Genomic DNA, 25,410 nt, shown 5'->3' with positions numbered 1-25,410 from the left:
CAGGTAGTTGTATACATATAACAAAGACAAAGAGAACAAATAATATAGTCTAAAATGAACTGTGTATATATATGCAGAGAAATTTCCTGTATTATTTTTCTTTAAATTCTTCCAAGACATTATTTATTGGTGAATTTTCTTTAAATTATAGACAGGATATAATATAGAGATGCATTTTTTTGAGGTATAAGCTTCCATAGGGATGTATGAGTTCGAGAGTGTAATTGTAACTTATAGTTAAAATTATGATTCTAATGATATGATTTTGTTCAATTTTGTTAATCTTGTAGAATTGTTATTATCCTATTTCATAGAGGCTCATATTTTATTACTTCAATAAATGTTTCACATCATTAAAAATCCCAGTGTTCTCACTGGTATTACAACAAATGGACAAGTAACTCAATATTTACAATTAAGATGTAGAAATAAGCAATAAAATGACTATGAAGTCATAATATATTGTTTTGTGATGGCTCACATCTGTGTAAATGAACAAACCCTCAATAATGAAAGCAAATGTCAAGAATAAAGAAAATAAAACAAACAAGACAATGAGTTTGGGGAAATAAAATTAATTGCATTTCCAATGAAATCTATGAAAAGCAGCCATAATGACTATGACATTTATTGGAAATGAAGCTCTCTGTTAAATCTTAGGACTTCGTCTACAACTTGAAATCCAAACACCAATTCTAAGTCACTTTAGTAAAATTATTTCTTTTTTAATCTTAAAAAGAATATGTGAATTTCTGAAATGACAGGGGAGGTTTAGGCTGGACATCAGGAAGAGGTTCTTCACCGAGAGGGTGGTCGCACACTGGAACAGGCTCCCCAGTGAAGTAGTCACAGCACCAAGCCTGTCTGAATTTAAGAAGCGTTTGGACTGTGCACTTAGTCACATGGTCTAAAATTTTGGGTAGACCTGTGAGGTGCCAGGAGTTGGACCTGATGATCCTTATGGGTCCCTTCCAACTTGGGATATTCTATGATTCTGTGAATAACTACAGACAACAAATCAAATGTGCAAAAAATTATAGATGTGAAATTGGAACTTTAAACTGTGTAGTCAGCATCATCTACAATGTTGCAAACCTGTATACAGGAAAAATTTCAAACAGAAGGAAATTCTATTTTTTTTCTTTACTTGTTTGGTTAATTGATTGTTATATTGTAAAAAAGTATTAAGTGTTACTCAAGAATAGATATCCAGTAGCTGAATGATTTAAGTAATAGTGCTTCCAGCAGTAGATTACCCAACGTTTTACAGTGTGCCCACCCACATTACAAGGAAAGTGAAGTATAATTCTGCTGAAATCACTCTGTGCTCTAGTGGCAGAGCCTGGAAGGTCTACTGGATTACCTTTGAAAACCCATTGACCCCAAAGTATCAAAGTAATTTTGCTTTGAGATTAGGATTTGAAGAAGATGAAATAAAAAAGTGTGCAATTTTGACTTTTGTCTGACTTTTTTGACTGAGATTGTAGCGGTCATTCTATTTTATGACTATATAGATTGTGTGAAATTTGCCTTTTCTTCGTTTAAATGTTTTATATTTTAATCAGATTTCTTTTTTCTCTCACATAAAACCTGTTAGTCATTCATTTATTGTCTGATGCATTGATTTATTAAGATATCTTATTAGATGATTTGCTTGCAAAAGGTCTTAAAAACATTAACTATGTCCTGAAAGACCCGATTCTTTTGCTCCAGAGTGTTTTTAAAGTATTATAACTTCATTTATTTGAGAAGCCTGCGAAACATTAAACATACATTCTAGATCATAAGTAAAAAGTATGAATAATATACAGAATTAGTAAGAGAAGCAACAACACGAGGACTGATTAAGACTGCAATGTAGGTACAAGCAATTATTTCATGAGCTGGAAATAGAAAGGCACAAGACAAAAACAAACAAACAAAACAAGACAAAACAGAAGTTAAAGAATGGATCATTTTCTCCTGTCATTTACCTCGGTTGACTGTTACAATGCTTTCATAAATACCTAAGACAATAACTCATAACTAATCCACCATGATAGAAAAAGGGATTGTGGCCTGTGAATATTACTACTCATCCCTATTGCTTGTAGAATGCAAAGCTTCTTACTCAGTACTTACAGGCTAAAAAAGATCCATAAAACATATGACACTGGCAGATCCTCCTGTTTCCTAATGTTTCCTAGTGAGCAAAAATAAATATTCACATATTTTCATCAGTACTGGCCCACAGTCAACACTGTAAACTTTATACTAAAAAATCATAATGATTCTTATTATGCTTTTATTGTTTCTTACTATGCTAATAAATTTGATACCAATATCTTCTGTTTTCTCATGTTTAGGATGAATATAGATTAATAGATTACTGTATTTTATAAAACAACTGCAAATTGCATCAGAGATTTCCAAATCTTTCTGGATCACATTTTAAATTTTGCGTTGCTTGAAATAAGTTTCCTATGTTTCCAGTACTTTTTAAAATAAACTGTTATATAGTACCACTCTACACAACCCACTGTGACTAGAACTGCCACTGTTGGTCTGGAATGACATGGAATGACTGATGGCACCATACTGTACTGTGAAATTCTTAATACTTTATTTTTATTTATGATCATCTCTTTGCCTTTTATCTGCTACCATTCTTTCAATGAAAAGTAATCTATATCCTTTCTTGTTCACATATTATGAATATTGCCTATGACTCTTGCATAACTGGGAGATTTTAAAACACTTTAAATGGATTTTTAATTTCCTTAATGAATTATACATCTGTTTTTGATTATGCAAACTGTAGAAAGATGTTACCTGATTACTGATAATACAATGATTTTGCCTTTGTTTCAATTGCTAGTGTTAATTCTTTTGTATTTTGCATGACAGTTGTGATGAGTGACTAATTGCTAGCACCTGGCTCATAAACCATATGGTAGTGATTGAAAGTAAAACCACATCTAAAGAAAGTTACAAGCGTCAAAACTTTAAGTAAATAATTGAATTAAAGTTAGTTAAAATTACATTGTTTAATGTAAGAATTGCTTGTAGTATGACATTTGTTTTTTTACTAACACATACACATTGGGATTAAGATGATCAGTCCCAGACATTTCAATTATAATATGTCACTTTCCATCTATCCTTGGGCTTCCAAGCCTAAGATTTCTATCCACTTTGGCTGTCAAACCTGAAGTAATTAATAATACAGTTGTTGATTTATGATATATAGTGTTTCTAGAAGTTCTATTGGGAGGTCAGTGTCTGTTCCAAAATTAGATTTTCCAGTGATGACATATGGAAAGGATTCCATAATACTAGAGTAAAATGAATACTTATCTCTCCCACTGCTTTCTTCACTCTACCATCTGGTCTTTCATAAATTTTTCTCATAAGCCAGGAAACATCACAATATTCAAACCAAATTCAAAATTTGTTATTTGTATACTAATCTGCAAAGCTTTTTATGTGTGTATGTCTGTGTGTGTTATGAACAATTCTGGATAACAGTCCCTTAAAACATATGAACAAGCAAAAGCAAAGATGAAGCGCACGTAAAATGTTCTTAATGGCAAATGCATTGTAGGGTAACATTCTCTCCATCATAATAATCACTACTTTGGTTATTATTGCTGGTATATACAGAAGCAGTAGGCAAGGCCAAACCAAAAGTGGGTACATTCTGCCCTGTAAGAAACTTTGCTGTGAAGGAAGCTTGATAGGTCCAGGAAGGAGTATATAAACAAATTTAGTGAAGATGTCTCACAGCAAAATTAAACTTCTTTGCCTTTACTCTGTTTTTAACACTGTGACAGACTCTACAGGAAAAGAGGGAGAGAGAAGGCATTAATGCAATACTTTTAACATTTTTGACATCACTATTGATTTGCTTTTTAATTAGAATTATCTACATTTAGATACTTTGATTCTGACAGTATTAATGATATGTTTGACATGTATCATTTGACATTTGATACATGTACTTACAAAGTGCCAGACTGTAATAATTAGCAATAATTATTTTTTATAATTTCTTTTGAATTACAATATTCTAGTAATATAGAATCAGTATAGAATATAGAATCAATAATATAGAATATAGATCAATATAGAATATAGAATCAATTAAAGGTGGACTGTAAATAATATTGTTTGGTCTATATTGAAGCATAAAGGAAGATAAAAAAATTATACCTCCCTTTTCTTCCTTCATTTTTTTTTTTTTTTAATTTATTTTAGATTTTAAATTGCCAATTCCAGCCTTTCAAAACAGAGCATACATTCTAATAGTGCTATGCTGCTTTGCTCCAGGAATTATTGTTTAACCAAAAAGCAATAAATCAAACTATATATTTTTTTCTGCTAAAATTACTATGAACAAAATATCTGTTATTTATAGTTTGATTTATTACTTGATGCTATCTTTCTGCAAGGGAAACCAAAGACTGAGATCAGCACTAAATATTAAAAACTGAACTCTACTATTACCTTGTAATACTTTTTTGAACTTTGTAAGACGGTGAAATAGAAAAGTGCGAAAGATTCCCCTTTCACATATCACAACAGAGATAGCTTAAGTCAAATTATGTTTATTGCAGACAACAGAAACAGAATGTATTTGTATTTTTTAGGAAGTGTTTTGAAAGAAATGAGACTGAGACTGAGACTAGTCAATACCAATGGTAGATCAGATTCTGCTGATAACACTTGAGGTCTTTTCTCTCCTACAAGAGATCACAGTTATGCAAATAAACACAAGAGTTTCCAGTACTCTTGAAGTACATGTATTCTAATGGATCAGAGCATCTGTCCTATGAGGAAAGGCTGAGAGAGTTGGGAATGTTTAGCCTACAGAAAAGAAGGCACAGGGGGATCTCGAAGACAGAGCCATGCTTTTTCCAGTGGTGACCTGTGACAGGACAAAGGCAATGGGCATAAACTGAAATATAGGGGGTTTCCTCTGAATGTCAAGAAACATTTTTTTACTGTGAGAGGAATGTCCCTCCTTGGAGACGTTCAAAAGTTGTCTGGTCATGATTGTGGGCAGCCAGCTCTAGCTGACCCTGCTTGAGCAAGGGGGTAGGACCATATGGCCTCCAGAGGTCGCTTCAAATCTCCACTGTCATTCTGTGATTTTGTGAAATTTAGTAAAAAAATAAAATAATAATAATAAAAAAAAAGTTTGATATTGTGCAATTTTCAAGTACCTTACCTGACTGTTTACGTTAGACCATGCTTACAGAGGAGAAGATAATGAGGAAACAAACAGTACTGTTTGCAAAGAGTTTGACTCCACTCTCAGAAAGAGCGGGGTAATAGCTGACATTTTACAAGCAAAGTACAATCCAGAGAAGATCCAACTTAGGAACAAAGTCTGTCTCTTTTCTAAATTTACACTGTATTATGCAGACCTAAGGAAATTTCTGGTCATTGCTGTAGTCCAGCAGTGTATTGTTATTCAAAGCACTTTGTTGAAATTCAAAGTGACAGGTAAATGGTGTGCCTTATTTACATAACTTCACTTTGTTGTTGTGGTTTTTGTTTGTTTGTTTGTTTGTTTAAAGGAGAAAAAGCAGTTTAATAATTCAGTTACCTTTGTCATTTTGGAAGGAAAACTTTTGCCAGATACTGTTTTTGTCCACTTACATTCTATTATTATTCCTTTTCATTACACTGAAATAAGTAATGTGTGTAAAAGAGATGAGGAAAAAAAAAAAAAAAAAAAAAGCGTTTGCCTATTTTTCTTCATACTATTAAGATACCAGAAATACTACACTTGTATTTGTGGTGGTTTTACCCTGCTGGGCAGCTGAACTCCACCTCAACCACAATCTCACTTCACCTCCTCAAAGGAAATGAGAGAGAAAATACAATGGAAAGGGTTGAGATAAGGACAAGGAGATCACTCAACAATAACTGCCACGAGCAAAACAGACACAGCATAGGATGATTAATATAATTTATTGCCTGTCACTAGCAGACTAGAACAGTGAGAAACTAAAAGCAAACTAAAAACTTTCCCCTCAGCCTTCCCAACCTATTCTATGTCCTTCCCCCCACGCAGCACAGAGTAACAGGGAATGAGGGCTGTGGGTCATTCCCTAATGCTTTGTCTCTGCCGCTCCTTCATGGTCACTCTCTGCCCCTGCTCCACGTGGAGTCTCTCCCATGGCATGCTGTCCTTCCTGAACTGAAACTGCATAGACTTCCCACAGGCAGCAGCTCTTCAAGAACTGCTCCCATATGGGTCCTTACCACAGGGTCAATCTGTCAGGAGCAAACTGCTCCAGCACGGGTCCCTCATGGGTGGCAGGTCCCACCAGATCCCCTGCTCCTGCGTGGGCTCCTCTTCACAGGCCACAGATCTGTCCCAGAGTCTTCTCTGGTGGGGGCTTTCCATGCACTGCAACCTCCCTCAGTCCACATCCAGCTGCTCCACGGGGGGATCCTCCACAGGCTGTAGTGTGAAGATCTTCTCCGCCATGGTAACCATTGGCTGCACGGGGACAGCCTGCTCCACCAGAGTCCTCTCCACAACTTCAGCTCTGTTACCTGGAGCACCTCCTCCCACTCCATGTTCAAGTGCAGAGCTGTTTATCTCTCCTCTCTCCCAGCTGCTGTTACACAGCTGTTTTGTTTTGTTTTTTTTTTTTTTTTTCCCTTTCTTAAATCTGCTCTCCCAGAAGCCCAACCAGCACCTCTCACTGGCTCAGCTTTGACCAGTGGTGGGTCCCTTTTGGAGCTGGCTGGAGCAAGCCCTTATCTAACATGGGGTAGCTGCTGGGCTCTGCTCACAGAGGCCACCCCTGCAGCCCCCCTGCTACAAAAAAATGCTGCATTCCGGAAAAAACAACCATTATTCTTCCTGGGCAATGTATTTTACTACCATTTATTTCAAAAAATCATATTAAAAACATAAGTTAATTGAGTGCCTAGCCTGTGCAAGAAGAGATTGCCATGACAATAATAATATACATTCATTATATATTTACTATTCATATATCTGTAGGATTTGAACAAGAGATAGTAAAAGTATTTAAAATAATAATAATAATAAAGTATTTCAAGCTGTTTTGGTAAAATGTTCTCAGAATACTGTCTAAAAATTATCATAAGCCCTTTAGATGTTTTTTTAGAGGCTACTGAACAGAAGTTTATAACACGTATAACTAGATTATGTCCTGTCCTTATCTAGCAGTCCTTCATCATAAATTCCCCTTTCCAGACACATTTCTCTGATTTAGTTACTCATTTTGCCCCACAGATCTGTAGGGGTTATACATCTATATAACTACTTTTTTTTTTTTTTTTTTTTTTTTTTTTTTTTTTCAGAAGTGGAGAATTTTGTTTTATGCTGGAACAGAAGGTTCCGCTCTTCCTAAAACCAGAGACACACACTGTGCAGTGAATCACCTGAACTCAGGCTGAGGGGGAAGTACCGGCCACAGGCAGCCCACTCTTCCTGGCAAGGACCACAGTATTGATGGTTCCTCCTCTCTACTTAAGGAAGACCAAACCTTTTTACCCAGCATTAGGAGGCTGAACATAATACCAAAGAAAAAGGATAGATGCTAGAGAGATTAGGTATAACAATTTTAAGGGTATTATTTATTAAGCTTTTTTAATATTATCTAATTTTGACCATTGGAAAGTTATTAATCACAAACAATTTTTAACTTCATATAGAATCCCCTGGCATATTGCAGTACACTATGCTTTTATAGAAAAGAAAATACCAAACTGATATGATCTCCCTTTAAAGGGTTGGTCTTTGGAGTTTCTTTTGCTACCATTATTGGTTTTCATGTGCCTGTACATCCTGTCAAGGGGAAGGAAGTAAGAAGAATATAGAATTAGTTAGAAAATCACCAAGTTGTTCAAGTTGTTTGTTCTTTTTTCAAATCTTTGATTAAAGTTCAATTTTTTCCCCCTAACTTTATTTACAAAATTATTAGTTTTTTTTTTTTTTTTTTTTTTTTTTTTCCCAGATAGCTATAAATCTCATTCTTTCATAAGGCAGACTTGAATAATGACTTTTAATGGGAAATAGCCCTATTCTAGTATTCTAGGAGGGCATTCCATTGGTTTATTATTGCTGCTAACAAATAATTATGCTGAAGCAGTAATTTTGGACTCATGCTCTGAAGCATGAACTCAGAAAAATAACCTGTGATTAAAAAATAAATCTTCCTAATGAATCTATGCTGTTGGCTGTCATCTTTAGTAAGTTGAGTGTTTAAAACTGAGAAGGAAGTAAGAGAAAAACAGCAACTGGCATTAAGTGAAGAAAATCCATTAGCTGAAGATTGGTTTAGCATAGCTTTTCTAAGAAGGGAAAGTGATAGAAAAGTGTGTCTTTGTCATCTTTTCAGTGAAACACAGCTCCCAAAAAGGGACTGTGTATTGCCTTATTAATAAAGTACGAGGTTATGAAGTGAAATGGTGTAATCAATAAAGACTGAAAATTCATCCCCTTACAATGTAAATTATTTTCTTCAACTATTTATTCTGTAATAACACATGATCAAAAATAGTTGTATTAAATAATAATTTTAAATTTATAACCACATTGTTTGTCCTTCTTGATACTGTGAGTGTGGTTCAATGGGCTAAAAATAAGATGTCAATTGTTATTTAAACACCTTATTCTTGGCAGTGATATAATTGTGCCCCTATGTCTTTTTCTCCTGATACAAGCACACACAGAGGTAAACCCTAGATTGTATTCATCTATTCCAGCACAGAGGTTACATTGAGGATGCAACTGAGAAAAGTACTCACGGCACTTGAGCTAGTGAAAAATACAAATCTCAGGGAAATGTAAATGTCTGCTGTGGAGATACACTGGAATACTTTACATCCCTGGAGCCTTTTTGACTACTTCTCTTCCCTTCTCCTTTTTCTTTGCTTTTCTTTTTCCTTGACTTTACTTTCCCTGGTTTTTCTTTTCTCTCTGTGCTATTTCGTGTGTGAGAAACTCCCCCCATTCTGCTATGAATGCTGAAATACCATTATAGCATAGATCTGAAAGAATTTAACTCAACAGATGTAGGTTTCAAAGGCTTTGTGCTATACCAAGATGTCTGTGGCATTTTCTAACCTGACTGATCTATCTCTTGCATTTACTACGGAAAAAATATGCTTCTGAGGAATAGATAATGTCTCATAGGGCTACTACATTCTGTCTGGGCAGAGTGATTATATTTTACTATTGCTTTAAGGATTTTAAATATATTTTATTTTATTTTATTTTATTTATTTTATTTTATTTTATTTCATTTTATTACTTTATTTTATTGTTTTATTTTATTTTATTTTATTTTATTTTATTTTATTATTTTATTTTATTTTATTTTATTTTATTTTATTTTAGAAAAGGAACTAATGTTAGTTGTGATCAAAGAACAAGACTATTAGTAGACTATGCAAATCTTATGTGTTATGCTTTGAGGTGTGCTAGTATGCATCTGGACTGTAGGACAGACTGAAGTGACAGAGACCTGAAACCGTGACTGCAAGCCTGTATACTGCAATTCCGAATGACAATGAGAAAATAGGATATCGGCAGAGACATTGCTAGTAGATATAAGCACCTACTTTGAAAGGTTTTGGTATCTAAACAGTGGATATTTATATTCAGTTAGATTTCAGAAGGAATGTTTTCAGATTTTAGACCAAAATTATATTGACATATTGATAACAGTGACAATATTTGCAAATTACAGTTAAATGTTTATAATTTCACAATCATGCATGTGCATATATATGCACATGCATACACATGAGTTTTTTACACATACTTGAGTTCAATTATATGTGAATCTGAACAGAAATTTTCACAACTTTCTGTCGAATAAGATATAACTGAACTTTCATAACATTATAATGAAAATGAAAAGAGAAAATAGAAAGATACAAATCCATGCACATTACAAATATATTAGATATAAAGCTATAAAAATTTTCAATATTTCATGAATAAAGAAGGAAATGCATGTTTTCAGTGTAAAACTGCATTATTTTCTGCAAGATTAATATTACTCTCACAACATTTCAGCTGTCTAAAATATGAATGCATGTCATTTAGGTTTGTGTCATAATCAGTGCAGAGAGAAAGACAATTCCAAAGTGTTATTGATCAGAGAAATGTGTCTTACTATAGAAAAAAGAGCCCTTTGGACACTTTATATTTTTTATTTAAGTGCAGAAAGTATTTATGAAAGTCATGTATGCAGAGATATTGGCTGAATTTTGATTAGGGAATTTCATCTTTTTTCTTCTGATTTAGTAACTTGGAGATCCAGCTGCAGATGGTGTGAGGAACACTGTATAAAAAAAACATTTTCCTGTTCTCTTTTGAATGTTCATAGAACGCTAAGGCTGCAGAGTACTGTGTTCTTTTAAATTCCAATGTCATTATATCTTTGAGGCATCTAGATACTTCTAGATACTTTCTAGATGTAATTTGGAAATTCTATGGGTTATGCCTCATTTTTCTGTTTCTTTTATACTGGAAAAATGAAACAAAACAAAACAAAACAAATAAACAGCTTTGTGATGTTCAGAGCAAAATCACAAGAGCAAAGTTTGCATCCTCAGCTTTTTTCTTCCCTAACACACCTCATTAAAAAAAAAAAAAAAAAAAAAAAAAAAAAAAAAAAAAGTCACGATGGCTAAGGGCAAAACTATTAGCCATTTTAGAAAAAAAACTCCAGTCCCCTCACGAGTTACTAGGCCCTGATCCAACAAAGCACTTAAGCACAGCTTTAACTGCTCTGATGGCTCGTGTCCATAAAGCACAGAAATTGTCACAACCTATGTAATTTAACTCTACTAGAAAATTCATTTCCTTTTTCAATTTTGGAATGTGAATATGTATGAAACAAGGATCCTACAGCTGTGAATGAAATATAAACCACTATTTGGAGAGAAAGAGAGAAGTTCAAAAATGATCAAACTTACTTGGCTGACTTACTTTGTCAGTATTCTTAAGGTGAATGTGCCTTGCCATACTGTCATCTCAATGTATTGGAAACCTAACTCCTTCTCACTTTAACAGAATAGAGGAGTGTGGGGGTGGAGGTGGGGGAAGGGAGAAGAGATGAATCTCACAAAGTTTTACACTTTGACAATTCTCCCATGAGTATCTGTTATAACAACAGTATCAGGTCTTGGATGTTCAAGGCCAGGAGAGAAACACCATGAGAACAATAGCATCATGAAAACAAAGGAAAAATGCTACCACAAAGACTTTGGAAAAACTCTGACACAAATACTTAAATGTCTTGGTTTTGGCTGGAATAGAGTTATTTTCCTCCTAGTAGCTGGTATGGTGCTGTGTTTTGGATTTAGGATGAGAATAATGTTGATTACACACTGATGTTTTAGTTGCTGCAGAGCAGTGCACTGCAACTGACTTTTCAGCTTCTCACGCTTCCCTGCCAGCAGGCAGGCTGGGGATGCACAAGAAGCTGGGAAGGGACAGAACCAGGACAGCTGAACCAAACTGGCCAGAGAGATATTCCATAAAATATGATGTCATTCTGGACAATTAGTATGGGGTGTCTGGCTGGGGTAGGGAGGACTGCTACTTGGGGAAAGGCAGGGCATTGGACGGTCGGTGGCGAGCAATTGCATTGTGCATCACTTGCTTCGTACATTCCATATTTTTTCTATTATTATTATCAAAAGAGGAGTGGCTAGCAGGCCAAGGGAGGTGATTGTCCCCCTTTATGCTGCCCTTGTGAGCTTCCATTTGGAGTGCTGCGTCCAAGTCTGGAGCCCCCAGCACAAGAAGGATGTGGGGCTGTTAGCAGGTCCAGAGGTGGGCCACAAAGATGATCAAGGGGCCTCTCCTTTCCTCTTTGTACCTCTCCTACAAAGAAAGTCTGAGAGAGCTGAGGCTGTACAGCCTATAGAAGAGAAGGCTCCAGGGTGACCTCATTGTGGCCTTTCAGTACTTAAAGGGGATTTATAAGAAAGTTGGAGAGCGACTCTTTGCTCAATCAGATAATGGCAGGACAAGGGGGAATGGCTTTAAACTAAAAGAACGGAGATTTAGACTAGAGGTTAAGAGGAAATTCTTCTCTCAGAGGGTGGTAAGGCAGTGGAATGGGTTGCCCAGAGAGGTTGTGGATTGTCCCATCCCTGGAGATGTCCAAGACCAAGTTAGGTTATGCCCTGAACAACCTGATCTAGTGGGTGGAGTCCCTGCCAATGGCAGGGGGGTTGGAACTAGATGATCTTTGAGGTCTCTTTAAAACCAAGACATTCTATGACTCTATGATTATTATTACATTGTTATTATTATTATATTTCTCTTCCCCTTTTGTCCTATTAAACTGTATCTCAACCCATGAAGTTTTACTTTTTTTTTTTTTTTTTCTCCCAATTCAGTCTCCCATCCCACTGGGGGATGTCAGAGAATGGTTATGTGGTGCTTAGCTGCCTGCTGGGTTAAACCACAACAAGGGATGTTCAAGGCCAGGAGAGAAACAGCATGAGAACAACAGCATGACAAAAAAAAAAAAAAAAAAAAGACAAAAAAAAAATTCCACCACAAAGGCTGTGGAAAAACTCTGACACAAATACTTTCGTAGCCAGTTACAGAAGCAGTGAAAGTCAGGTTTAGATCATTGTAAATGGAAAGCACTCAGAATTACAAAGGTTAAGTCACTTAAGGCATATAGCATCATTATTAATCCAGATTCACGTTATTATTTTTTTCTTCTTCTCCTTTTTACAATGAATAGAAATGAAATCATCATGGTAACATTTTTTTTTCCCTTTTTGTTTGATTTCCTAAGATTACTGTCTTTAGTATTTCAGGTTGATTGCATCATAAAACTCACCTATTCATTTTCATGAATTCTCAATTTGATTTAAATCACTGACATTGTAGGAGCCCAAGGCGTAGATACCTTAAGGTGCTAAGTACTGTTCTGTATCCCACCTCTCGGAAAAAAATCTAGTAACAAATACATCAAAAAGCATAGACAAAAGCAGGTGGAAAACTTGTATGGCCAGGCTCGGAAGGTTGTGGTGATCAGTGGAACAGTCTAATTGGAGGCCTATAATTAGCTGTGTAGCACGGAAGTCAGTAAAATCAATTTGATCAAATCAAATACAACCAAATCAAATCAAATTGAATCAAATAGAATAATCAAGAGGCCTATAAAGAAAATCAAGTCCACCTGCCTAACCACTTCAGGGCTAACCAAAAGACAAAGCATATTACTAAAGGTATTATCTAAATGCCTCTTGAACACTGACAAGGATGAGGCATTAACCACCTCTCTAGGAAGCCTGTTACAATGTTTGATCACCTTCACAGTACAGTTTTTTTTCATAATGTCCAGTCTGAACTTCCCCTTTTGTGCTGTTCTCATGTGTACTATCATCTGTCATCAGAGAGAGGAGATTGGCACCTCCCTGTCCATTCCCCCCCTAAGTTGTAAAAAGCAATGAGATCATAGAGGCCATAGAGATGACCTCTTTGCCTTCTTTTCTCCTAACTAGACAAACCAGGTGTCCTCAGCCTTTCCTTATAGGACACGCATTCCAAATATTTTGTCAGCTTTGTTGTCCTCCTCTGGAGTATCTTAACATCTTTTTCATATTGTGGAGACCAGAACTGCACACAATATTCAAGGTGAGGACACACCAATGCTAAATACAGAGGGAGAGTGACTGACAAGCTGCACTGCGTTAAATGCACCCCAAAGTGTGGTTTGTACTCCTGGCTGCCAGGGCACACTGCTGACTCATGTTGAGCTTGCTATTGACCAGTATCCCCAGACCACTTTCTGCAGAGCTGCTCCCCAGCCACTCATCTCCTAGCCTGTATGTATCTAGCATTTCTCCATCCTAGGTGCAGAACCCAGCATTGTCCTTTGTTGAACTTAATGCCGTTGATGATTGCCCAGTGATCCAATTTATATAGATCCCTCTGTGAGGCCTCTCAACCCTTCGGAGAGTCAACATCATCCCCCAGTTAGTATCATCAGCAAACTTGCTAAGGATGCATTCAGTTCCAACATCAACTTGTTGGAGCAGGTCCAGAGGTGGGCCATGAAGATGGTCAGAGGACTGGAACACCTCTCCTATGAAGACAAGCTGAGGGAATTGGCGTTGTTCAGCCTGGAGAAGAGAATGCTCTGGGGAGACCTTATAGCAGCCTTCCAGTACCTAAAGGAATAACTACAAGAAAGCTGGGGAGTATAGAACAGGGCAAAGGGTAATGGATTTAAACTAAAAGAGGGTAGATTTAGATTAGATATAAAGAAGGAATTCTTTACTCAGAGGGTGATGATGCACTGTAACAAGTTGCCCAGAGAAGTTGTGGATGCCCCATCCCTGGAAGTGTTCAAGGCCAGGTTGGATGGGGCTTTGAACAACATGATCTAGTGGAAGATTTCCTTGCCCATGGCACGGGGTTGGAACTAGATGATCCTTAAGGGTCCCTTCCAACCCAAACCTTTTTATGATTCTATGAACTCCTGCATCCAGATCTTTGACGGAAATGCTGGACAGAACTGGCCCTAGAGTTAGGCCCTGGGGACCACAGCTAGTGACTGGTCACCAGCTAGCTGTAGACCCATTTACTACAATCCTTTAAGTTCTCCCATGCAGCCAGTTCATCACCCAGCATAGTGTGAACCTGTTCATCTCACAGTTGGGCAATTTGTCCAGAAGGATATTGTAAAGGATAGTGTCAAAGGCCTTAACAAAATCCAGAAAGATTAAATCTGCCACCTTCCCTTCATCCACCAAGTGGGTGACCTTATGACAGAGGGAAATCAAATTACTAATGCAGGACTTTCCCTTCCTGAACCCATGTTGACTATACCTGGTAATATCTTTGTTCTTTACATGGCTTTCAATAGCACTCAGGATAATCTTCTACATAACTTTTCCAGGGACTGAGGTTAAACTAACAGTTTTGGAGTTTCCTGGGTCTTCTCTCATGCCCTTTATGTAGATGGGTATAACATAAGCTACTTCAAGATAATGTTGATGGGTATAAGAAGGCAGCAGGAACCAGACCCCTGTAAATTGTTGGGAGAGGTCAAGCTATAACATCCACTAATTCCTTCGGTACTCTGGGGTGAATCCTATGAGGCCCTATGGACTTACCAGCCAGTTATATCAACTGATAAACTGTATCAACTGCATCAACTGATACAACTGGCCTCTTACCATTTTGCCACAAGTGGAAAGTCACTGCTCCCCCAGTTACAGCCTTCCAACTCTTAGGACCGGGCACCCCAAGATCTATCATTAACATTAAAATCTGAGGCAAAAATGTCATTAAATGCCACTGCCTTTTCTTCATCCTTACTTGTTAGATGGCCATTTTCATCAAATATCAGTCCAATGTTTTTCTTAGACTTCTCTCCAGTAGGGGGTCCATTTCTGTGTACCATTTTTGTTATTGATCTGGATGATTGAGCAGATCTGGAATGAATGATATGCCAGAATGTTGTGCTGCAGTTGTTGAGGGACATGGAGAGGCTGGAGAAGTGGGCTGACAGGAACCCTAAGCACTTCAACAAGGGGAGGGACAAAGTCCTACACTCCCAGTATGAGCTTGGGGCTGACAGACTGAAAAGTAGCTTTGGAGAGGGACCTAGGGGACCTGCTGGTGCTCTTGCTGCAAAGAACATTAATGGTATCCTGGGCTGCATTCAAATGTTGTTACTAGGTCAAGAGAGGTGATTCTTCCACTCTACTCAGCACTGGAGAGGCCATACCTGGAGTACTGGGTCCAGTTCTGGGCTTCCAGTACAAGAGAGACATAGGCATACCAGGAAGGGTCCAAAATAGGGTCAAAGAAATGATTAAGGGACTGGAGCATCTCTCCTATAAGGAAAGGGGGAGGATCTCATCAATGCCTATAAATATGTGAAGGGAGGTTGCAAAGAGGATGCAGTTATGCTCTTTTCAGTGGTGCCCAATTGACAGGACCTGCGTCAATGGCACAAACTGGAACACAAGAGTTTCCATTTGAAAATCAGGAAACACTTTTTTACTGTGAAGGTTCTTGAGCATTGTACAGGTTGCCCAGACAGATTTTGGAGTCCCCTCCTTGGAGATCTTCCAAATCCACTTGGATTTGGTCCTGGGCAACTGGTTCTAGGCAGGCCTGCAGGAGCGTCGGGGTTAGACCAGAGGACCTCCAGAGGTCCCTTCCAATCTTAGCAATTCTGTCATTCTATGTAAAAAAAAATGTAGACTGCATAGTGAAAGTAGTCCTAATTGAACTCAATAATGACAATAGGAGCACAGCTCTAGAATTTTTTCAGTAAGGAGAATCTACATGGAAAATATTTATAATGAAAGTTAGATGAATGAATAATTATGAAAATAAAATTGTATGAGAAGACGTAAGAAAAATATAATGTATGTGCCAGATGTAATGCACGTTTTCATATAGAAGATGAGAAGCAAAGGTAAAAAATAGTGAAGAATTAGTGAAAATACCTAAGGTTCACCATGTCATTACAACACTTGAAACAAATTTTTGTGGTTGACAAAAAGTAAAGGGCATACAGTAGTTTGTAGCAGATTAAAATTTAAAAGAGGAAACTATTACATTTGGAATTTTAGAGGTCTCACACTGAATAACAACGTCATTTGTGACATAAATGTAAAAAATACTTTCAAAATGATATTCCAGGCAACAAATTTGGCAGCTGGAGAAGTTAATACTAATGTGTCAAGAATCAGAACAAAGCAAAGAAACCATAATTGTAGCTAAATTTAGACCACCATAGAAAAATAAAGACAGAAACTTAAGACATGCACAGAGAGAAGAAGAGAGAGAAAATAAACAGGAAAATTGATGTGAGTATAGAATATATCAAGGCTTTAGAAATTATGTATCTATCCACCTAAAAAAAAAAAAAAAAAAAAAGATATAGAAATTAAACAAGTTGTAGCGTACAGATTCCTCCACTCTAAAAATCTGCTATAGGAACATTCAAATTTACCCTTATTTGATGTACAAAATAAATACATGTCTGAACTTAAGAGACATGCCTGTTTTTACTTTGTAAATAAATTATTCACTGCAGTGGAAGCAACCATTATTTTCAACAATCTAAACAATGTGGTACAATTTTGCTAGATTTCTTTGGACACAAAGCTCAAAGTTTGGTGATTTCAGAATATTATTTAGCAAATACAGTTTTTGAGGATTGTCTTTCAAAATATATTTAACACCAGAAGTATTCACAATGCATACTGTGCAAATTTTAAAATAATTTGCAAAGATGAAAAGTATCATTTTTTTGGCATGATACTGTGGAGCAACATTATTACTGGAGATGATATATGATTGCCAAGAGTCCTGGCAATTAGAAGAAAATTAGAAATTAGAAATTAGAATAAAATTAGAAGAAAAAACATCATCTTAATAGGAAGAAAGAGCAAGTATCAATTTTAAAACCACAAATCAACAACAAATGAGAAAGTAGTTATAAAAAACATACTGCCTAAAGCTTCCAAGACTGCAGTAGTACAGAATATGTGGGTAATAGAAAATAAAAAGAATTTCAGAGTTGGAAAATATTTTGAATTTCATCACAATCCTTGTTAGAAGACTCATTTAGATAAAATATATAAATATGGGAAATCAAACTATTACTGAAATATATAGACAACATACAGATATGTGCATACATAACATGGACATGACAGTCAAATAGAAGAGAAAGTTCAAAGGGTTAATTTACATTCTGGAGATAACAAAAAAACTTCCAATGGAAATACTTTTCAATGTACACTAGAGTTTTATTGAAACTGAAATTTTTGTTAGGAATGTATCCATCTGTTTTAGTAGGAAAATTTTTAGGCTATGAAAAATCTCAGATCTAGTCTTGAGATCACACCACTTCAGTATTTTTGATACTCCAGGGGTTAGGACTTCACCTAAAATGTGGAACTATAAAAGGACTGCAGAGGCAAGGTAATTTAGCTTAAGCTGAACTGCCGTGACTGCATATAAATATATTCCAGCACTCGACTCCCCAAGATGAATGAGAGTGATTTGAATAGTGTCTTCCTTAAAACAATTACTTCTCTTCTTAGAGAACAAAAGCTACTCCAATGTGCATGTATGATGCGTTATCTTTCCCTCACTTCTTTATTCTTTCAAGAATACATTTGAATATCCCTGATTCTCTAGATGTTGAATAAGAACACTTAAAATTGCAAATATCTGTGATGCTTTTGAAAACAATGACAACAACAAAATTTCTAAACTGTTCTGCAGGGGTAATCCTGAACTTTTTGATGATGACATCCTGGGATTGTTCAGCCTAGAGAAGAGAAAGCTTAGGGAGGATCTCATTGATGTCTACAAAACCCGAAAGGTGGGTGCAAAGAAGAGGAGCCAGGGTGTTTTCAGTGGTGCCTAATGACAAGATAAGAGATGATGGACACAAAATGAAACACAGGAGGTTCCATTTGAACATCAGGAAACACTTGTTTACTATGGTGGTGACTGGGCAATGAAACATGTTTCTGCGAGGTTGTGGAATCTTCCTCCCTGGATATATTCAAAATCTATCTCTAGATGTTCCTGGGCAGCCAACTCTAGCTAGCCCTGACTGAGCAGGGTGGTTGGACCAGATGACCTTGAGAGGTCCTTTACAACCTAAATCATTCTGTGATTCCTGGAAGAGATAAGGCAATTTCACTGAAAGCATAAGTATTTTGGCAAGATGTCCTGTTATATTTATAAATCTGTTTTGAAGAGTAGCATAGCCTACAAATTCAAAACTGTGCTTCATAAAATAAATATTTAAAGTGAATGTGATAAAAGTTTGACATTTTTGTATCTTTGGTAAAAGCAGAAACAGGATGGAAAATAGAACACAACAAAAATAAACATATTTATAAAGGATAAAATTCTGATTTTTGTTCTCTAGGATCTTAATATACAGACAATTTCACTAATTTTGAGATACCAAAGACTCAGGTGTTGCCATGTCAGTGGCAACATGAAAAGCAAAGTACTGATACAAAGTAGCGTGTTGTTCAGGAACAGGGAGTTCTTGGAACATACCCTAAATGATCAATGCTTTTGAAGTACCTATTTTCAGAAATTCAGAAATAATTCTAGTAGGCTGGCTAAATATTTCTTTCTAATTTCACTTCAAGTAAACCTTATCAGCTAAGATGTATAGTTACATTTAACAAATGCAACCATGTTCTGAGGATCCTGCTTGAGCAATAAGAACAAGGGTCAGTTCTACATTATCAAATAATGTAACTGAGAAATCCATGTCCCCAGCAAACATATTTCATAGGCAGTTTACATTGAAACAGCTCTATTACTATATTAGTGACTGTAGTTCATTAAGGCAGAACACATTTTCTCATGAATTCTCACCTGAAAAGAAGACAGTTCATGTACCCAACACTGATCTGCAGAGTAAGATGGAAAAAGCTGAATTTGCTTCAAATAATACTCCTGACACAAGGCAAATAAATAAATAAATAAATAGGGATCAGAAATACGAATTCCCTTCTCATAAGTGCAGGGTGTCACTTTTTACTATGAAGGTTGTGAGTGTTCATAGTCCAGACTTGTGCCCACTTCAGATGTCCTTGCCTTGTGTAATGTGACAGTACTTCAGTTAAAACATGCTGTTCTTCTTGTCAGGTGGCATAGGATAAGAGAACATATTCTTCTGCTCTACCTTATACACAAAAAACATTTATAGTAAAATGCACTCAATATTGGTAGGCTGGATACTTAAGATGATTCTCTCTGACAGTTCAGTGAACACTCACAAAATTCAATGTTGAAGATACTGAGTTTAGGAACTATTTGTTTAGGGAAAAACTCCGTCAGAGAAAAAAGAATAAAGGTGATGGGAACATGGGCAAAGAACAAGAACAACAGTAAGGAATTGACAACTGATGGAAAGTTCTGTTTTCTGGGAAAAAAAAAAAAAAAAAAAGAGAGAAAAAATTAAATTCTCATTTAGAATATGGGCCCTTGGAAGAACCATGGCCTATTTAATCTTAGACAGACAGAGAGGGAGAAAGATATAGACAAGTTTATGCCAAATACTATATATTAATAGAATTATATATTGAATTTCATTTAAAAATGATGATAAGAAGATTTGCCTTACAATTCTGACCAAAATCCTACCATACCGCGGAAAGATTTATTTGCAATATGTCATTTAAAGAGGATTATTTTTGAGTATTAGTAAAGTAATGTTTACAAATGCCATTATACAAATCTTCGTGGAATCATAGAATGAATCAGTTTGGAAGGGGCCTTAAAGATCATCCATCTAGTTCCAACCCCCTTGCTCTGGGCTAGATCATACCACCCACTAGATCAGGTTGTCTAAAGCGTCATCCAATCTGGCCTTGAACACCTCCAGGGATGGGGCATCCACAAATTCCCTGAGCAACCCATTCCAGTGAAAAATTTTCTCATGAGATCTAATTAAATCTCCCCTCTTTTAGTTTAAAACTCTTCCCCATTTTCCTATTACTATCTGCCTATGTAAAAAGTGGGTTTATTTGAATTTTCAGCTAAAGTAGTACCGCAGTTCTAAAATGGATTAAGGTCCTGACTTATTGTCATGGTTTCATCTGGGATACAGATAGCTCTCTTCCTACTAGCTGGTATGTTGCTGACATTTAAATTTAGGATGATGAATAATAAGTAATGCTGATAACACACTGATGTTTTAGTTGTTGCAGAGCAGTGATTACACCGAGTCAAGGATTTTTCAGCTTCTCATAATGCCCTACCAGCAAGGAGGCTGGAAGTGCACAAGAAGCTGGGAGGGGACAGCTGACTCAGACTGGCCAGAGGAATATTCCATAGCATATGACATCACGCAGAACAATAAAACTGCAGGGAGTTGGCTGGGGAGGAAGGGGTGGGGCAGTGCTCTGGGTCTGGCTGGGCACTGGTTGTCAGGTGGTGAGAAATTACATCATACATAACTTGCTTTGTATATTTTTGTTATTATTATTACCAATTTATTCATTTTCTGTCCTATTAAACTGTCTTTATCTCAACCCACAAGTTTATATTTATTTATTTATTTATTTATTTATTTTTCCATATTCTCTCCCCCATCCCACTGGGGGGGGGGGGGGGGGGGGGGGGGGGAGTGGGCAAATGAGTGAGAAGACAATTTCAGTATTTGAAGTCTGCATGTTGTAATTGACTACTTGTGAGACATTTAGGACTGTTAAAACTGCTCCTACAGCTGTTTTTCTATTTATGAGGACAATTGCTTCTTGCTTCTATTCAGAAAAGTAACATGGAATATTTACCACGTATAATACGATTACAATCTATGGAATGAAGTAAGTGCTCAGTCACTGTACTTTTAAATGCATCATTGAAACATCAGGACCAGGAAGGAATCAATTTGCAAAGTGTGATATTTTCACATGGATGGGCAGCTAACTCCACCACACTACCCTCTCATTCCCATTCCTCAAAGGAAGAAGGGGGAGAAAATATGATAAAAAAGAATTCAAGGGCTGAGGTAAGGACAGGGAGATCACTCATCAGTCACTATCATGGGCAAAACAGAGTCTACATAGGGAGATTAATATAATTTATTGGCTATTCACTAGGAGACTAGAACAGTGAGAAACTAAGAGCAAACTAAAAACACCTTTCCTCCACCGAGCCTATTCTATCTCCTATCCCTGAGCAATGCAGGTGAATGGGGAACGGGTCTTGCAGACAGTCTGTAACATTTTGTCATCTTCTGTTCCTTCATCTTCATTGTCTTCTCCTGCTCCATTATGGGATCCCTCCCATGGGATTCAGCCCTACATAAACTTCCCATTGACAGCAGCTCTTCTAGAACTGCTCCGATATTGTTCTGTACCATGGAGTCCATCCGTCAGGAGCAAACTGCTCCAGCATTGGTCCCTCACAGGCAGCAGCTCCTGTCAGATCACCTTATCCTGCGTGGGCTTCTCTCCATGGGCTGCAGCTCTGGCCCAGGGCCTGCTCCTGCAGGGGCTCTCCATTGGCTGCAGCCTTCTTAAGGCCATATTTACCTTCTCCACTACGGGCCTCTCTATGGGCCACCAGGGAACTTCTGCTCCAGCACCTGGAGCATCTCCTCCCTCTCCTTCTTCACTGACCTTGGGGTCTGCAGAGTTGTTTCTCTCACATTTTTTCACCCCTCTCTCCAAGCTGCTCTTGCACAGTAGATTTTTCCTTCCATAAATGTGCTCTTACAGAGGTCCAACCAACTCTGGTCATTGGCTCGTCTAGCCAGCAGTATGTCCCTGTTGGAGCTGACTGGAACTGGCTCTGATCTAACAAGGGACAGCTTCTTAACTCTTCTCACAGAGGCCATCCCTGCAGCCCCTGTCCTACAAAAACTTTTAATGTAAATCCAACAGAAGAGTGGATTAAATCTACAGAATTCAAGAGCCAATCTAGAGCTTCAATTAGAAGAAAGGACTGTAAAGCTTCTGTGAAGAAGACAAATATTTCAATCAGCATGTCTTAACCAGCAGGTTACAGGCTAGTACCATTGCTGGTGTTAGAATCCTCAGAAAAAAAATATAGCATGCTGGAATTATGAACAGTTTACCAGGTTCAGGAGCACACACATGTCTATGCGCATACACACACACACAGAGGTCGGTGTTACATAAAATCAGGTAACACTTTTTTTTTTTTTTTTTTTCTCTTTGAGAAATATTGGAATGGCTATGCTTGGCTCCGGACAAAAACTCCATCTAGCTCAGTATCCTGTATCTTTCAATGATCATGAGCAAATGCTTATAGAAATGTAATAACAGGAGAAGGACTATTGAGTATTTCCCCTAAGTTTATAAATCTCCACAATTTTTATCTTTGTGAATTTCCTGACCCTGGTATGGTTTGACTGTTTAGTAATTTTCTCATGTTTAGTTTTCTAAGTTCTGTTGTTTCTTCCCTGAACCTTTGCCATGCAAAGCACGATGGAATATGTGAGACTTGTCAATTCACATATCATTTGTTTAATTGTTTATGTGGGAAAGAATTTGCAGCAAGTAAGGGGATAATTCCTAATTGCCTTTACACATCACATACATCTAACACGTACTTATAATCACATAGAATCTCTGATTAAATGATACTTTCACACATCCTTGACCAAATGGCAAACCCTTGCAGATCCCTCCCAGTGCACCCTGTCGTGTTATGGGGTGTAGCCGATTAACCGTTATGGGTCCGGTCAGATTCAGGATACTGAACTATCACAATCACAGATTCACCAGTAATGCATTAACTGATATGGGTCTGGTCGGATTCAGAGCACTGAACTGTCACGGTCACGGATTCACCAGTAACGTATAACCACCCTTACTCTAGTTGCATTCAATGAGAACTATCACAGCTAGGAACAATGTGGCTAGGTGCAATTTATTACAGCAACAGGTACACAGGTTCTTTGGATTGCCAGCGATAGTTACTGTCTGCAAAAGCAAGCTAGCATGCTTGAAATACACAGGTGCACAGCCTTGAAATTAACGCGTTAAAACACAAAGACTCTATAGAGATTTCTAAGTTTCTGCGGAGACACAGTATAACCAAGTGTTCAAATCTCACCCAAAGGCGTCCCAATGTGGGGGAAGAGAGGCTCAGCCCGTCGACTGATCCCAGGAGTCAGGAGATCCTCAGGATGGTGTATTTCCTCGGGATGGTATCTCCTCTGACGGTGGTATCTTCCTTTGACAACCCCTCTCTCTTAGGCCAATTTATGTTATTTTCTATCTTTTAGGTGGAGCTTGAGTGACTCTAGTCAAGCATATCTTAGTTATGACTGGTGAAAAGTTTTCCCATCTCTGTTTAAAGGTATAGGCTCCAAGAAATTCAGAGCACGTGCTCAGTAAGGGGTGGTTGCACTTTGGAGGTGGGTAGCTTTTGGGGTGGAGGTGTGTTTTGGTATTATAATGATATTATAATGAGCAAAAGTACACTAGAGTACAGCATTTGTCAAAACATGACAGGTCGTTGGCTCAGGGTAGCAAAAAGTGCAGCTTACCGGTCTTGGTGTGCACAAGAACAACCAAGTCCCCACCTGGTCACAGAGTCTAGCCGTGGTGTCTCCACTCCACTCTATGCTCCGTACTGTTCCTTAGAGCTAGCACACCAGGTTCCCCCAGCGCGATAGTAACTAAGGTTGGAAGCCTAGGGAACGCTCAGGTAATGCAGCTACTCCCTACCCTGAAAGTCTCTTCAATGTCGTACATTTTCTTTAAAATGTGAATGTTAGTTTTATTTTCCTAGTTACTTTAGGCAATTGCACCACACACCCTCTGACCAGGTGTGCATAGAGTGCTGGCAGGTGTCATGTGGGATTATATATACATTATGATTTCCTCTGGGTCCTCCTTACAGGAGGACGACAGCTGCAGTCTGATAACAGAGGTCAGAGCTCTTAAGAACAAATATCTGCTAGGCCTGTTACCTCACAGAACTGACCTCTCCTAGTGTCAGTCATCCCTCTCACAGTGCATTGGTGATCTACTTTGAATGCAGGGTTATGTGAGAGGTAGGTTGCCCATGGGGACTACTTCCCCACACAATAAATTCCACAGACATTTATTTTCCCAGCAGCACCCCAGCTGGCACTCTGTTCACAGTCTGCCACCTCATCATTCTGTTGTCAAGACAGAACTATCATATTTTTGTTTCAATAATTCCCATTCTGTCAGCGCTATGTTGGCAGGAAAGTCACAAGTGATTAATGTTATACCTAACATCTTATACATGGTAGCTTAGGTGCCTTAAGATGGAAAAAATCCTCATGGGGACAGACACAGAAACTTTTTTTTATCAGTGTCTGTTGAACAGGCCTTCCAAATATTTGCTACCTTTTTCATGAAGAAACATTTAATTCTTGGATATTTTGAACATATTCCCTTTTGTTGATGCCTAGTTCTTGTCTATCACTTTCTACTCTCCTCATGACACTCATGTTTTTATAAAAATCTAACATACCTCCCTTTCAAAAACAATCAGTTTCATTTTTTTCCGTTTGAAGATCTTTAGTGTATAGACTTATCTCTGTAAGGTAGCCATGACTTTAGGCATTTTTCAGACCTTCCTTGAAGATTTCCCACTCTCAGTATAATCATTTTCAGAGAATTAAGTGCATTATTCAAAATGTGTGCAAAATATAGGTACTAATTCTTTTTTTTAATCTGGATTTTTATTTATATATTTTTATTCAGTATTTGATAAATCTTATTTCCAGCATGGGCCCATTTTAGAAAGAACTTGATCAGTTAAAAACTAGAAGTATTACAGACATTGAACCAGAATTACCTAATTTAACATATGCTGTATATAGCACTGATTTCCATTTCTATTTGGCTTCCATTTACGTGGTTGATGGATACAAAAAG

General features: G+C 37.3%; 1 long non-coding RNA gene across 1 annotated transcript; it reads left to right on the top strand.

Annotated features, from left to right (window-relative positions):
* The first annotated feature begins 18,336 nt into the window (after positions 1-18,336).
* LOC121060867 lies at positions 18,337-24,002 on the top strand. The gene is made up of 3 exons (XR_005814940.1): positions 18,337-18,371; positions 23,615-23,702; positions 23,781-24,002. It is a non-coding gene; the product is annotated as an uncharacterized LOC121060867 (long non-coding RNA).
* The last annotated feature ends 1,408 nt before the right edge of the window (positions 24,003-25,410 follow it).

This window comes from Cygnus olor, chromosome 1 (assembly GCF_009769625.2).
Source record: "Cygnus olor isolate bCygOlo1 chromosome 1, bCygOlo1.pri.v2, whole genome shotgun sequence".
Classification (NCBI taxonomy): domain Eukaryota; kingdom Metazoa; phylum Chordata; class Aves; order Anseriformes; family Anatidae; genus Cygnus; species Cygnus olor.
This window is presented reverse-complemented; position numbering and strand designations above follow the sequence as displayed.